This window comes from Leptonychotes weddellii, chromosome X (assembly GCF_054177405.1).
Source record: "Leptonychotes weddellii isolate Sample4059 chromosome X, ASM5417740v2, whole genome shotgun sequence".
Taxonomy (NCBI): domain Eukaryota; kingdom Metazoa; phylum Chordata; class Mammalia; order Carnivora; family Phocidae; genus Leptonychotes; species Leptonychotes weddellii.
Window position 1 is genome coordinate 64,087,155 of NC_138385.1, and position 13,189 is coordinate 64,100,343.

The 13,189-nt window shown below is 39.0% G+C and overlaps 1 long non-coding RNA gene across 1 annotated transcript in view; it reads right to left on the reverse strand.

The window, feature by feature from the left end:
• Positions 1 to 3,012: 3,012 nt before the first annotated feature.
• LOC145717847 (uncharacterized) overlaps positions 3,013 to 13,189 on the reverse strand; it is a 217,484-nt gene continuing 207,307 nt past the window's right edge. Inside the window, exon 2 of the long non-coding RNA XR_014141314.1 lies at positions 3,013 to 9,691. This is a non-coding gene — a long non-coding RNA (uncharacterized LOC145717847). The remainder of the gene's footprint in view (positions 9,692 to 13,189) is intronic.

The window sequence follows — 13,189 nt, forward strand, 5'->3', positions numbered from 1 at the left end:
GAATAGTGCTGTAAACATTTATGTACAATTTTTGGTATGGACATATTTTTATTAGGTATATACTTAAGAGTGTAATGCTCAGTCATATGGCAACTCTATGGTTAACATTTTGAAGAAATGGCTATACTTTCCAAAATGCACCATTATATAATCCTGTCAGCAATATATGATGGCCGTAATTTCTCAATACCCTCATCAGTGCTTGTTATTGTGTGTACTTTTTATTTTAGTCACCCCAGTAGGTGTGACATGGTATCTCATTATGATTTTGATTTTCATTTCTCTGATAGTTAATGATGTTGAACATCTTTTAGTATTCCTATTAGCCATTTATATATCTCTTTTGGAGAAATGTCTATTCAAATCCTTTATCCATTTTTAAATTGGAATATTTGTTTTGTTATTACTGAGTTGCAAGATTTCTTAATATATTCAACATTAGTCCCTTAACAAATATATCATTTACCAAAGTTTGTTTGTTTTTTTCCATTTATGGGGAGTCTCTTCACTTAACTCACGGTGTCCTTTGAAACACAAAAGATTATAATTTTGATGAAATATAATTTATCCACTTTTTCTTTTGTTGGCTGTGTTTTTTCATCATATATAAGAAATCATTGTCTACTTCAAGGTCACAAAGATTTGCACTGGTGTTTTCCTTTAAAAATATTATACTTTTAGCTCTGATATTTAAGTTTATGATTTATTGTGAATTTTTTGTGTGTGGCTGGTGTGAGGAAATGATCCAAATTCATTATTTTACATCTGGGTATATATTTATCTAAGCATTATTGTTTACAAAGACTATTATTTCCACATAAGGTTTTCTGTGCACCCTTATCAAATATCAATTGACTATAAATGTTAGGGTTTATTTGAGGACTTTTAATTCAGTTCTATTCCATTGAAATACAGATATCTATCTTTATGCCAGTACCACACTGTCTTGGTTACTACAGCTCTGTGGTTAGTTTTATAATAAGGAATTCTGACTCCTATGATTTTCTTCTTTTTGAAGATTGTTTTTGCTATCCAGGTCCCTTGAATTTTTGTATGTTTTAGGATAACCAGGTTGGGCTTCAATTTTTTTCTTATTTTTTTTTCCTTTTTTGGTTAGGGTAGGGGTTAGGACTAGGGTTTATGCCTGGTATTTTGCAGGTCAGAGACCTCTCCAGAGAATAAAATCCCAGACTTCTGTTGGGGTTAGGGTTAGAGGTTAGGGTACATGCCTGGAATCCTCGAGTTCAGAGAACTCTCCAGAAAAAAACACCCCATATTTCTGCTGGGGTGAGAATATACATGGCAGTCATCTATCAAGCTGAGGAAAGGAGGGGAACTGGGGCTCCAAATGCTCTTTAAATAGGTATTCAGTTGGTCCATTTGGGTTTTTTATTTGTTTGTTTGTTTTTATTCAATTCCAGGTAGTTAACATACAGTGTAATATTAGTTTCACATGTAAAATTTGGTGACGCAAAGCTTCCATACAGCACCCAGTCCTCATCAAAAGTGCACTCCTTAATCCCCATATATATATGCCAACTATTTATCCATTCATCAATCAATGGACAAATTGACTGTTTCCATAGTTTGGCTATTGTAAATAATGCTGTTCTAATTATCAGGGTGCATGTATTCCTTAAAACTAGTATTTTTGTATTCTTTGGATAAATACATAGTAGTGCAATTGCTGGATCATAGGGTAGTTCTATTTTTAACTTGTTGAGGAACCTCCATACTGTTTTCCAGAGTGGCTGCGCCAGTTGGTGTTCCCAGGAACAGTGCAGGAGGGTTCCTGTTTCTCCATGTCCTAGCCTCATTGTTTCCTGTGTTGTAGATTTTAGCCATTCTGTAAGATGTGAGATGATAGCTCATTGTAGGTTTCCCTGATTATCAGTGATGTTGAGCATCTTTGCATGTGTCTCCTGGCTATCTGTATGTTATCTTTGGAAAATTCATGTCTTCTACACATTTTCAATTGGATTACTCATTTTGGCAGGTGTTGAGTTTTATAAGTTCTTTATATATTTTGGATATATCATTTGCAAATATCTTCTCCCATTCCATCTGTTGCCTTTTAGTTTTCTTGATATTTCCTTCATTGTGCAGACACTTTTTACTTTGATGAAGTCCCAATGGTTTATTTTTGTTTGTGTTTCCCTTGCCTCAAGAGACATATCAAGTAAGAAGCTGCTTATGGCCTATGCCAAGGAGGTAGGTGTAAGGTTAGGTTGTGCATTTGAGACTTTTCTTCCTTCTTGAGGTAAGCCTGTATTGCTATATGCTTCCCTCTTAGGACCATTTTTGCTGCATCCCAAAGGTTTTAGACTGCCATGTTTTCATTTTCATTTGTTTCCATGTATTTTTAAAATTCTTCCTTGATTTCCTGGTTAACCCATTCATTTTTTAGTAGGATGTTCTTTAACCTCCATTTATTTGTGGTCTTTCCAAATTTTTTCTTGAGACTGAATTCAAGTTTCATAGCATTGTGGTCTGAAAATATGCATCATATGATCTCAATCTTTTTGTATTTGTTGAAGCATGATTTGTGTCCCAGTATGTGATCTATTCTGGAGAATGTTCCATGTGCACTCAAGAAGAATGTGTATTCTCCTGATTTGGGGTGAAATGTTCCAAATATATCTGAAGTCCTTCTGGTCCAGTGAATCATTGAAAGCCATTGTTTCCTTGTTGATTTTCTACTTAGATGATCTGTCCATTGCTGTAACTGGGGTTTTAACTTCCTTACTATTATTGTATTATTATCTATGAGTTGCTTTATGTTTGTTATTAATTGATTTATGTATAGGTGCTCCCAAGTTGGGGGCATAAATATTGACAATTGCTAGATCTTCTTGTTGGATAGACCCCTTTATTATGATATAGTGCTCTTCTTCATCTCTTGTTACAGTCTTTGTTTTAAAATCTATTTTTTTCTGATATAAGTATTGTTACTCCAGCTTTCTTTTGATGTCCATTTGCATGATAAATATTCTTTCATCCCTTCAGTATCAATCTGCAGGTGACTTTACGTCTAAAATGAGTCTCTTGTAGGCAATATATGAGTCTTGTTTTTTTTTTTTTTATCCATTCTGACACCCTATGTCTTTTGATTGCATCATTTAGTCCATTTACATACAGAGTGATTATTGATATATATGAAATAAGTGCCATTGTATTACCTGTAAAGTCGGTGTTTCTAGAGATTTTCTGTGTTACTTTCTAGTCTTTGTTGCTTTTGGTCTTTCTTTCCCACTCAAAGAGTCCCCTTTCATATTTCTTGCAGGGCTGGTTTAGTGGTCAAAAACTCCTTTAGTTTTTGTTTGTCTGGGAAACTATTTATTTCTCCTTCTATTCTGATAGATAGCCTTGCTAGTAAAGTATTCTTGACTGCAGATTTTTACCATTCAGCACTGTGAATATATCAGGCAACTCCCTTCTGGCTTGCCAAGTTTCTATTGAGAAAACTGCAACTAACCTTATTGGTCTTCCTTTGTAAGTTAAGGACTCCTTTGTCCTGCTACCTTTAAGATTTTTCTTTATAGCAGTATTCTGCAAATTTAATGACTATATGTCTTGGTGTTGGCCTGCTTTTGTTGATTTTGATGGGAGTTCTCTGTGTCTCCTGGATTTGGATGTCTGTTTCCTTTTCCAGATTAGGGAAGTTTACAAGCTATTATTTCCTCAAATAAATTTTCTGTCCCCTTTTCTCTTTCTTCTTCTTCTTGGACTCCTATGATACGAATGTTATTACGTTTCATGGAGTCACTGATTTTCCTAAGTCCATTCTCACGTTCCATAATTCTTCTTTCTCTCCTTTGTTCAGCTTTATTATTTTCCATTACTTTCTCTTTTATGTCACTAATTTGTTCTTCTGTTTCTTCCAGCCTACTCTTCATTGTATCAAGCCTGTTTCCAGCATCATTTATTTCACTCTTCATCTCTTATCAATTTATTTTTAACTCTCTTATCTCTGTGGTAAGGGTCTCCCTGATGTCTTCTATTCTTTCCTCAAGCCCATTGAGTATCCTTACGATTTTTGCTTTACATTCTCCATTAGGCATGTTACTTATATCTGTTTCACTTAGATCTTTGGCCATGGCCTCATCTTGTTCTTTCATTTGTCATAAATTACTCCATCTTGTCATTTTGTCTGAGTTTATGCCTCCTTCTATGTGTTAGAAAAGCGTTATGTCTCTTGCTCCTGAAAGTAATGGCCTTATGAAGAAGAGGTCATGTAGTATCCCAAGCCTGGTGATTTAGGGATTATCTCCAGTGTGTGGTGTATGTGCTATGCTGTTGTGGTTTTTTTTTTTTTTTTTTTTTCTGTCTATCCTTCAGGCTTCTTCATGCAGATGCTTTCCTTGCTTGCTGTGGGTAGTTTGTGTTTCCAGGCCTGAATGCCATGAGTTTTAACTAGGTGTGCTTTGGCCTCCGTTTGACATGAAATCTGACATCACTTCTACCAGAAGGTGAATACTGGTCTTCTGGGGAACGGGCTCTCCATGCTGTGACTGAGGCAAGCTTAAGTGAGAAGGGCAGTCCTGCCAGAGCACAGGGGGCTTTGCCTTGGTGTAAACATGTTAGACAGCCAGTATCTGTGCTCTTATACTTTCTCAGGTGTCTCTGTTTTCATGCGGCAGGAGGGGTGGTATATGGCACCAGCCACCTTCTTTGTTCCCAGAAAGGCATCTCCCTGAATGCTGCTGCTCAGTGACATGATCCTAGAAGAGTGAATAATCTCACCTCCGTGTGCTCCAGGCATTCTTCAAATAGCTGTTTCCATGCTGTCTGTCCCTGGGTTGTTTACCTGCCTTCTCTCCAGGTACTGGGCAGTGTGCTCAAGGCTCCATCCTAGCCAAGCCTACTGACCTGTAAAAATTCAGGATTTAAGCCCAACTGGTTGCAACAACTCACAAAATTCAGCCCTTCTTGTTTTTGAAGCCAATAGCTTTTGGAGAAACCTCTTTACGCATTCCCCTGTGTGCTCCTCTCTCTCACCCTTCTCCTCAACCACAGCTCCCTCCCTTCAGTAGCACCTGTGATCTGTTTCTACCCCAAACCTCCTCTCCACACTTCTTAACTTCTCCAATGTCACATCTTCTCTCCCTTTAGTTGTGGAGTTTGTTGTGTCAGTCTTCAGGTCAATTCCTGTGCGTTTAGGATGATTTGATAGTTATCTAGTTGTATTGGTGGGATGAAACAAGCCTAGTGTCTTCCTACTCCACCACCATCTTCCTCTCTCCTTAATTTCTGAAGAAAGTGCAAAAGTGGTTCAGCAGAAGAAGATAGCCCTTTCAACAAACTGTGAACCTTGACCTAAACTGGAAATATAAACCACTTAAGGAAGAAAGGTTAAGTGAAACTATTCAGAATCTATGATTAGGTGATGAGTTCTTTGACTTGACACCAAAAGCAAAATATATAAATGGGAAAATTGATAAATTATACTTTATCAGAATCAAAAGCTTTTGCTATCTGGAAGACACCGTAAACAAGGTGAAAAGACAAACATCATACAGATTACTGTTTAGGCAACAAACCACATATGTGTTAAAGACTAATTATCCAAGGTGTATACAAAATATAGAAACAATTCAAAATTCAACAAAAAAACCCCACAAAAATAACTAGAAAATAAACAAGATATATTAAGAAACAGTTCAGAGAGGACATACAGATGGCAGATACACTTGAACAATATTTATTATCATCATCAATTAGTGAAATACAATTTAAAATAAAAATGGAATATTATTACACACCCATCAGGATGGCTAAAATAAAAAGTTGCAACACCAAACACTGACAGGGATGTAGAAAACCTGATAAGTCATTCATTGCTGTTAAAGATGTAAAATGTACAGCCAATCTGGAAAACATTTCGGCAGTTTCTTATAAAACTAAGCATGTAATTACCACATAATCCAGCAATTGCATTCTTGAGCATATATCCCAGAGAAATGAAAACTTATGTATATACAAAAACTTGTAATCAAATGTGTATAGCAGCTTTATTCATACTGGCCAAAAACTAGAAATGACACATACATCTTTCAATGGGTAAATGGTTAAAAACTGTGGAGCATCCATGCCATGGAATAGTACTCATCAATAACAAGGAATGAAATGTTGGTACATGCCACAACTTGGATCAATTTCTAGGAAATTATGCTGAGTGAAAAAAGCCAACACCCAAAGTTTGTATACTGTATGGTTTAACTTATAAAACATTCTTGAAAAAAGAAAATTAGAGAAATGGAGAAGATATTAGTGATTTCCAGGGTTTAAGGATCTGGGGGAGGTGAATACTTGTGGTGATGAAACTGTTCTGTATCTTCACTGTACTGGGTGATATATGGACCTACATATGTTACAAAATTGCATAGAACTAAGTTCACATAAACACACCAATAAATTCATGTAAACCAGGGAAATCTAAATAATATTAGTGGATTGTATCAATGTCAATTTTTCAGTTGAAATATAGGCCTATTTTTTTGTAATACTTTGCCACCGGGGTAACTGAGTGAAAGTATATGGGAAATCTCTGTATTATTTCCTACATTCAAAAACTATTTTTGAAAGTGTTGCTTGGTATCTTTTGCAAAATTTGGGACATTTTCAGTTGTTATTTCTTCAAATATGCATTCAACCCCTCTCATTTTCTCTTCTTCTGGGATTCTGATTATTAACACAGGACGTTTTGTTATTATTGGGCAGAGCCTTGAACTATCTTCATTTATTTTCAATTATTTTCGCACTATTGTTTGGGTGGTTAAATTCTATTGATCTGTTCTCAAGTTTATTTATCTATCCTGTTATCTGCACTGTACCATTGAGCCTGTGCTGTGAGATTTTTGTTACTGTATTTTTCAGTTATATAATTTACATTTGGTTCTTTTTAAACAACTTCTATGTCTTTGCTGAGATTTCCATTTTTTATTTGTTTCATGGAGATTAATAATTGCTCACTGAGGCATTTTTATAATTGTTTTTTTTTTTTTTTTTTTTAGAGAGAAAGGGAGAGCAAGAAGCTTAAGCAGGATCCACACCCAGCACAGAGCCCGATGCAGGGCTCAATCCCACAATCCTGAGATCATGACTGAACTGAAATCAAGAGTTGGATGCTTAACTGACTGAGCCACCCAGGCTCCCCTATGATTGCTTCTTTAAAATTTTTGTCAGATAATTCCAATATCTGATTAATCTCATTGTTTCTGTCATTTAGGTTTTGGTATGACAGGTGATTTTCATTTTTATTCTGGATATTTGGGTGTTGGAAGATTCTGAGTTTATTTAAATCCTTTGTTTTAGAAGACAATTACTCTGTTTAGGTTTACCATGCAGATTCTGGCATGCTTTGTAGAGTGACTTTTGAATACAAATTAATAAGAGCTTTTGGCATGCTATTCTTTCTGCTTAGTATATCTGGTGCCATCATGTTTCCCACTAATCCCTGCTTGCACTTCCTAAGAGAATAGAATGAACTTCCTCAGCCTGGGTTGCCTCTTTTCCTGTAAGTTTATGAAGGGAGTCTCAGGTTTATGAGATAGGGATTAACTGTAGGCTCTGCCTAGCTGCTTATTTAATGAAGACCACTGCTGGTGCAATGATGCCAGATGTCTCTGTATGGGGGAAGGAAGTCTTGGTTTGGTGGGGGCAAAGAGAGCACTTCCTGGGTAAACTGCTTGTTGTGGAAGGATTCTCTTTACTGTTACAGTAAGGCCCCCTGGTCTATCTAGGTAGGAAGGTGGTTCTTGGGCCCATGGAAGCAAAGAACTCTTCCCAAGTGGATTTTTTTTTCCTTTGGAAGATCTAATTGGCTTTATTAAGTGATTCCTGAATGGAGCAACATTTCCTCTAGCCAGTGCAGAGATGCTCCCTAGGTGGGTGTTTGTTGTGTTGGATCCCCCTGTCCAGGTGTATCTCTAGGTGGGGGAAGGGATTTTCAGGCCCAGTGAAGACAGAGAGTGCTACTCACTTGTATCAAGTTTTCCCTTTGAGAGGAGCTAAGATGGTGGTATAGAAGGAGGACCCTAGGCTTGTCTTGTCCCTTGAATACAAGTAGATAAATACCAAATCATTCTGAATACCCAAGAAATCTATGTGGGGACTGACAGAACAAACTGTACAACTAGAGGGAGAGAAGAGGCCACATCGAGGAAGGTAGGAAGAGACTTGGTTTGGGGGAGAAATGGATTGTGAGTGCTGCAGAGGGGAGGGAGCCCTGGTCATGGAGAAAGGTGAGAGACAGAAGAGCACACAGGGAAACACACTAGGAGAACATTTGCCCAAAGCTATTGGCTGGGATAACAAGAGGGGGTGATTTTCTTGAGGTTTTTTTTTTTTTTTTTTTTTTTTTTTTTTTTGTAATCAGGAGGGCTTGAAGACTGGATTTTTTTTTTTTAGATTTTATTTATTTATTTAAGAAAGAGAGAGTGAGAGAGAGAGAGAGTGGGGGAGGAGCAGAGGGAGAGGGACAAGCGGACTCCACACTGAGCATGGAGCCCACCTGGGGCTCTATCCCACCGCCCTGTGATTATGATCTGAGCCAAAACCAAGAGTCAGACACTCAACTGATGGAGCCACCCAGGTGCCCCTGAAGACTGGAATTTTATAGGTCAGAGGGCTTGGCTGGGATAGAGCTCTGAGGGTGCTGCCCTAATCCTGGAGAGAAGGCAGACAAACAACCCCAGAGCACCTAAGGTGCACAGGGGAAAGACTGTTCCTTCTTCTTGGAGTGCATCTGTGAAAAGTGGCCTTCACAGAGATGACTGGGGACAAAAGAGCCTGTGGGCACCATTTCCCTTCCCCACCCTTCAGCATAGGCACAGACAAACCTGCTCAGTGTTTCTCACTTAAACATTGGTTGTTTAGCCTACTTGCTCCAATTCCCATGCCCCTGCATTCTTGGTGCAACTGCCCTTCTAGGTCAAACCTGCATCCATCCCACTGCAGCAAGACACTAACCAAGCACAGTCAGCCACCACAGTACATACCTAATGTTTGGAGTTTTAAGTCAGCAGGCTTGGCTGGGATAGAGCACAAAGTGCAGTGCACTGCTCCAGGCAGGCAAGGAACCCAGAGATACACAGCTTGAAAACAGTGTCCTGAAAAATGCCTGGGACACATGAGTGGAAATTATTCACTCTTCTGGGAGGGCTTCCCTTAGAGCAGCATGAACAGAGACCCCTCTCCAGGGAAGAAGGAGCATGCTGGTGTCATTTTCCTCCCCTCAGCATAAACCAGCCTCAGTGAATAACACAGCACCTACACTGGGTCCCTAACCTACTGACACCAAGTCCTGACCCCCTGCACTCTTCTGGTACTGCTTTCCTCAAGCAAGTGTGCCAAAGTCTTAGTGCAGCACACCCTTCCCCAGAAGACCAGCAGAAACCCTTTTACACACTATGTCTCAGGAACAGAGAGTTCTGCAAGACTTCAGTTCTAGTGGAAGTAGCATCAGGCTTCATTTAATAAGCAGATCACAGCACACCTAGAAAAAACTCACCACACTCTGGCCAAGTTCCAAACACTGCCCACTGCGGGCAAGGAGAGAATCTGCAGATGACTGGCCTGAAGGATACAGCAGCCAAAACATAGCAGCAAAGTCCATGCAGCACACAGCAGAGACAATCCCTGAAGTACCAGGCCCTGGACAATTTATGACCTCTTCTTCATAAAGCCATGACTCTTGGGGTGCCTGGGTGGCTCAGTTGGTTAAGTGTCTCTCTCTTTTTTTTTTTTAAGATTTTATTCATTTATTTGACAGAGAGAGACACAGTGAGAGAGGGAACGCAAGCAGGAGGAGTGGCAGACGGGGAAGCAAGCTTCCTGCGGAGCAGGGAACCCGATGTGGGGCTTGATCTCAGGACCCTGGGACTGTGACCTGAGCCGAAGGCAGATGCTTAACGACTGAGCCACCCAGGCACCCTAAGTGTCTGACTCTTGATTTTGGCTCAGGTCATGATCTCAGGGCCATGAGATCGAGCCCCACATTGGGCTCTGTGCTCAGCACAGGGTCTGCTTGAGTTTCTCTCCTTCTCCCTCTGCCCATCCCCCAAGCCTCATGTGCTCTCTCTCCCTTGCTCAAATAAATAAATATGTTTGAAAAAAAAAATAAGCTATGACTCTCAGGAGCAGGAAACAACAGACTTTCCTAAAACACAGAAGAAGACAGAGACTTACACAAAAGGCCAAGATAGAGGAATTCATCCCAGAAGAAAGAACAAGAAAAAGTCACGGCCAGAGATCTAACCAAAAGAGATATAACTAACATGCCCGATAGAGATTTTAAAGCAACAATCATAAGAATACTCGCTAGGTTTGAGAAAAGAATGGAAGACATCAGGGAGGCCCTTACCATACAGAAAAAAGAGCTTAAAAAATTCAGAAATGAAAAAAATGCAATAACTGAGATTTGAAAGAGACTAGATGTATTGACCACAGGATGGAAGAATCAGAGGAACAAAGAAGTGATACAGAAGACAGAATAATGGAAAATAATGAGGCTGAATAAAAGAAAGAACAATTATGGACCACAAGAATAGACTTTGGGAACTCAGTGACTCCATCATACATAATAACATTTGTATCATTGGAATCCCAGAAGAAGAAGAGAGGGAAAGGGGGGCAGAAGGTATATTTGAGGAAATAATAGCTGAAAAATTCCCTAATCTTAAGAAGGAAAAAGACATCCAAATTCAGGAGTCACAGAGACCTCCATTAAAGTCGACAAAAGCAGGCCAACAAGAAGACGTATTATAATGAAAATTTACAAAATATAGTGATAAAGAAAAACAATTCTAAAAACACCAAGTCTAAGAATAAGAAGTCCCTAACTTACAAGGGAAGACCCATAACTCGAGCTGCAGATCTCTCCACAGAAACTTGGCAAACCAGAAGAAAGTGACATGATATATTCAATGTGCTGAATGGGAAAACTCTGCAGTGAAGAATACTCTATCCAGCAAGGCTATCATTCAGAGAGAAAGAGAGTTTCCCAGGCAAACAAAACCTAAAGGAGTTCATGACCACTAAACCAGCACTCCAAGAAATATTAAAGGGAACTCTCTGAATAGGAAAGAAAGACCAAAAGCAACAAAGACTAGAAAGGAACAGAGAAAATATCTAGATAACAATGCAAAACAAGCAATAAAATGGCACAAAATACATATCAATAATTACTCTGAATATAAATGGACTAAATGCTCCAATCAAAAGAAATAGGGTGTCAGAATGGATTAAAAAAAAAAAGACAATCTGTAGGTTGCCTACAAGAGACTCATTTTACCCTAAAGACACCTGCAGATTGAAAGTGAGGGGATAGAGAAACATATAACATGCAAATGTACATCAACAGAAAGCCCAAGTAGCAATACATATATAAGACACTCTAGATTTTATTTTATTTTTATTTAAGATTTTATTTATTTATTTGACAGAGAGAGACACAGTGAGAGAGGGAACATAAGCAGGGGGAGTGGGGGAGGGAGAAGCAGGCTTCCCGCCGAGCAGGGAGCCTGATGTGGGACTCGATCCCAGGATCCTGGGATCATGACCCGAGCCGAAGGCAGACGCTTAATGACTGAGTCACCCAGGCGCCCAAGACACTCTAGATTTTAAACCAAAGACTATAATAAGACAAGAATAAGGTCACTGTATCATAATAAAGGGGACAACTCAGCAAGAAAATCTAACAATTATAAGTACTTATGACCCCAAGTTGGGAGCACCAAAATATAGAAAACAATTAATAACAAATATAAAGGAACTCATTGATAATAATACAATAATAGTAGACGATTTTAACACCCCACTTACATCAACAGGCAGATCATCTAAGCAAAAAACCAATAAGGAAACACTGGCTTTGAATGATACACTGGACCAGATGGACTTAACAGATATATTCAGAACATTTCATCTTAAAGCAGCAGAATATACATTCTTGTCAAGTGCACAGGGGACATTCTCCAGAATGGATCACATACTAGGTCACAAATTAGGCCACAACAAGTACAACAAGATGGAGATCTTACCATGCATATTTTCTGACCACAACACAATGAAACTAGAAGACAACCACAATTTTTGCCATTGCTTCCCTTGTCTTTGGCGATGTGTCTAGGAGGAAGTTGCTGCGACTGAGGTTGAAGAGGTTGCTGCATGTGTTCTCCTCAAGGATTTTGATGGATCCCTGTCTCACATTTAGGTCTTTCATCCATTTTGAGTCTATTTTTGTGTATGGTGTAAAGAAATGGTCCAGTTTCATTCTTCTGCATGTGGCTGTCCAATGTTTCCAGCACCATTTATTGAATAGATTGTCTTTTTTCCACAGGATATTCTTTCCTGCTTTGTCAAAGATTAGTTGACCATAGAGTTGAGGGTCTATTTCTGGGATCTCTATTCTTTTCCATTGATCTATGTGTCCTTTTTTGTGCCAGTACCATGCTGTCTTGATGATTACAACTTTGTAATAGAGCTTGAACTACTGGGACTTCATCAAGATAAAAAGCTTTTGCACAGCAAAGGAAACAGTCAACAAAACCAAAAGACAACCAACAGGGGCCTGGGTGGCTCAGTCATTAAGCGTCTGCCTTCGGCTCGGGTCATGATCCCAGGGTCCTGAGATTGAGCCCTGCATTGGGCTCCCTGCTCAGTGGGAAGCCTGCTTCTCCCTCTCCCACTCCCCCTGCTGTGTTCCCTCTCTCGTGGTGTCTCTCTCTGTCAAATAAATAAATAAAATCTTTTTAAAAAAATGTAAAAAGAAAAAAAGACAACCAACAGAATGGGAGAAGATATTTGCAAATGACAGATCAGATAAAGGGCTAGTACCCAAAATCTATAAATAACCTATCAAACTCAACACCCAAGGAACAAATAATCCAATCAGGAAATGGGCAGAAGACATGAACAGACATTTCTGCAAAGAAGACATACAAATGGCCAACAGACACATGAAAAAGTGCTCAACATCACTCGGCATCAGGGAAATACAAATCAAAACCACAATGAGGTACCATCTCACATCAGTCAGGATGGCTAAAATTAACAAGTAAGGAAACGACAGATGTTGGCAAGGATGCAGAGAAAAGGGAACCATCCTACACTGTTGGTGGGGATGCAAGCTGGTGCAGCCACTCTGGAAAACAGTATGGAGGTTCCTCAAAAAGTTGAAAATAGAGCT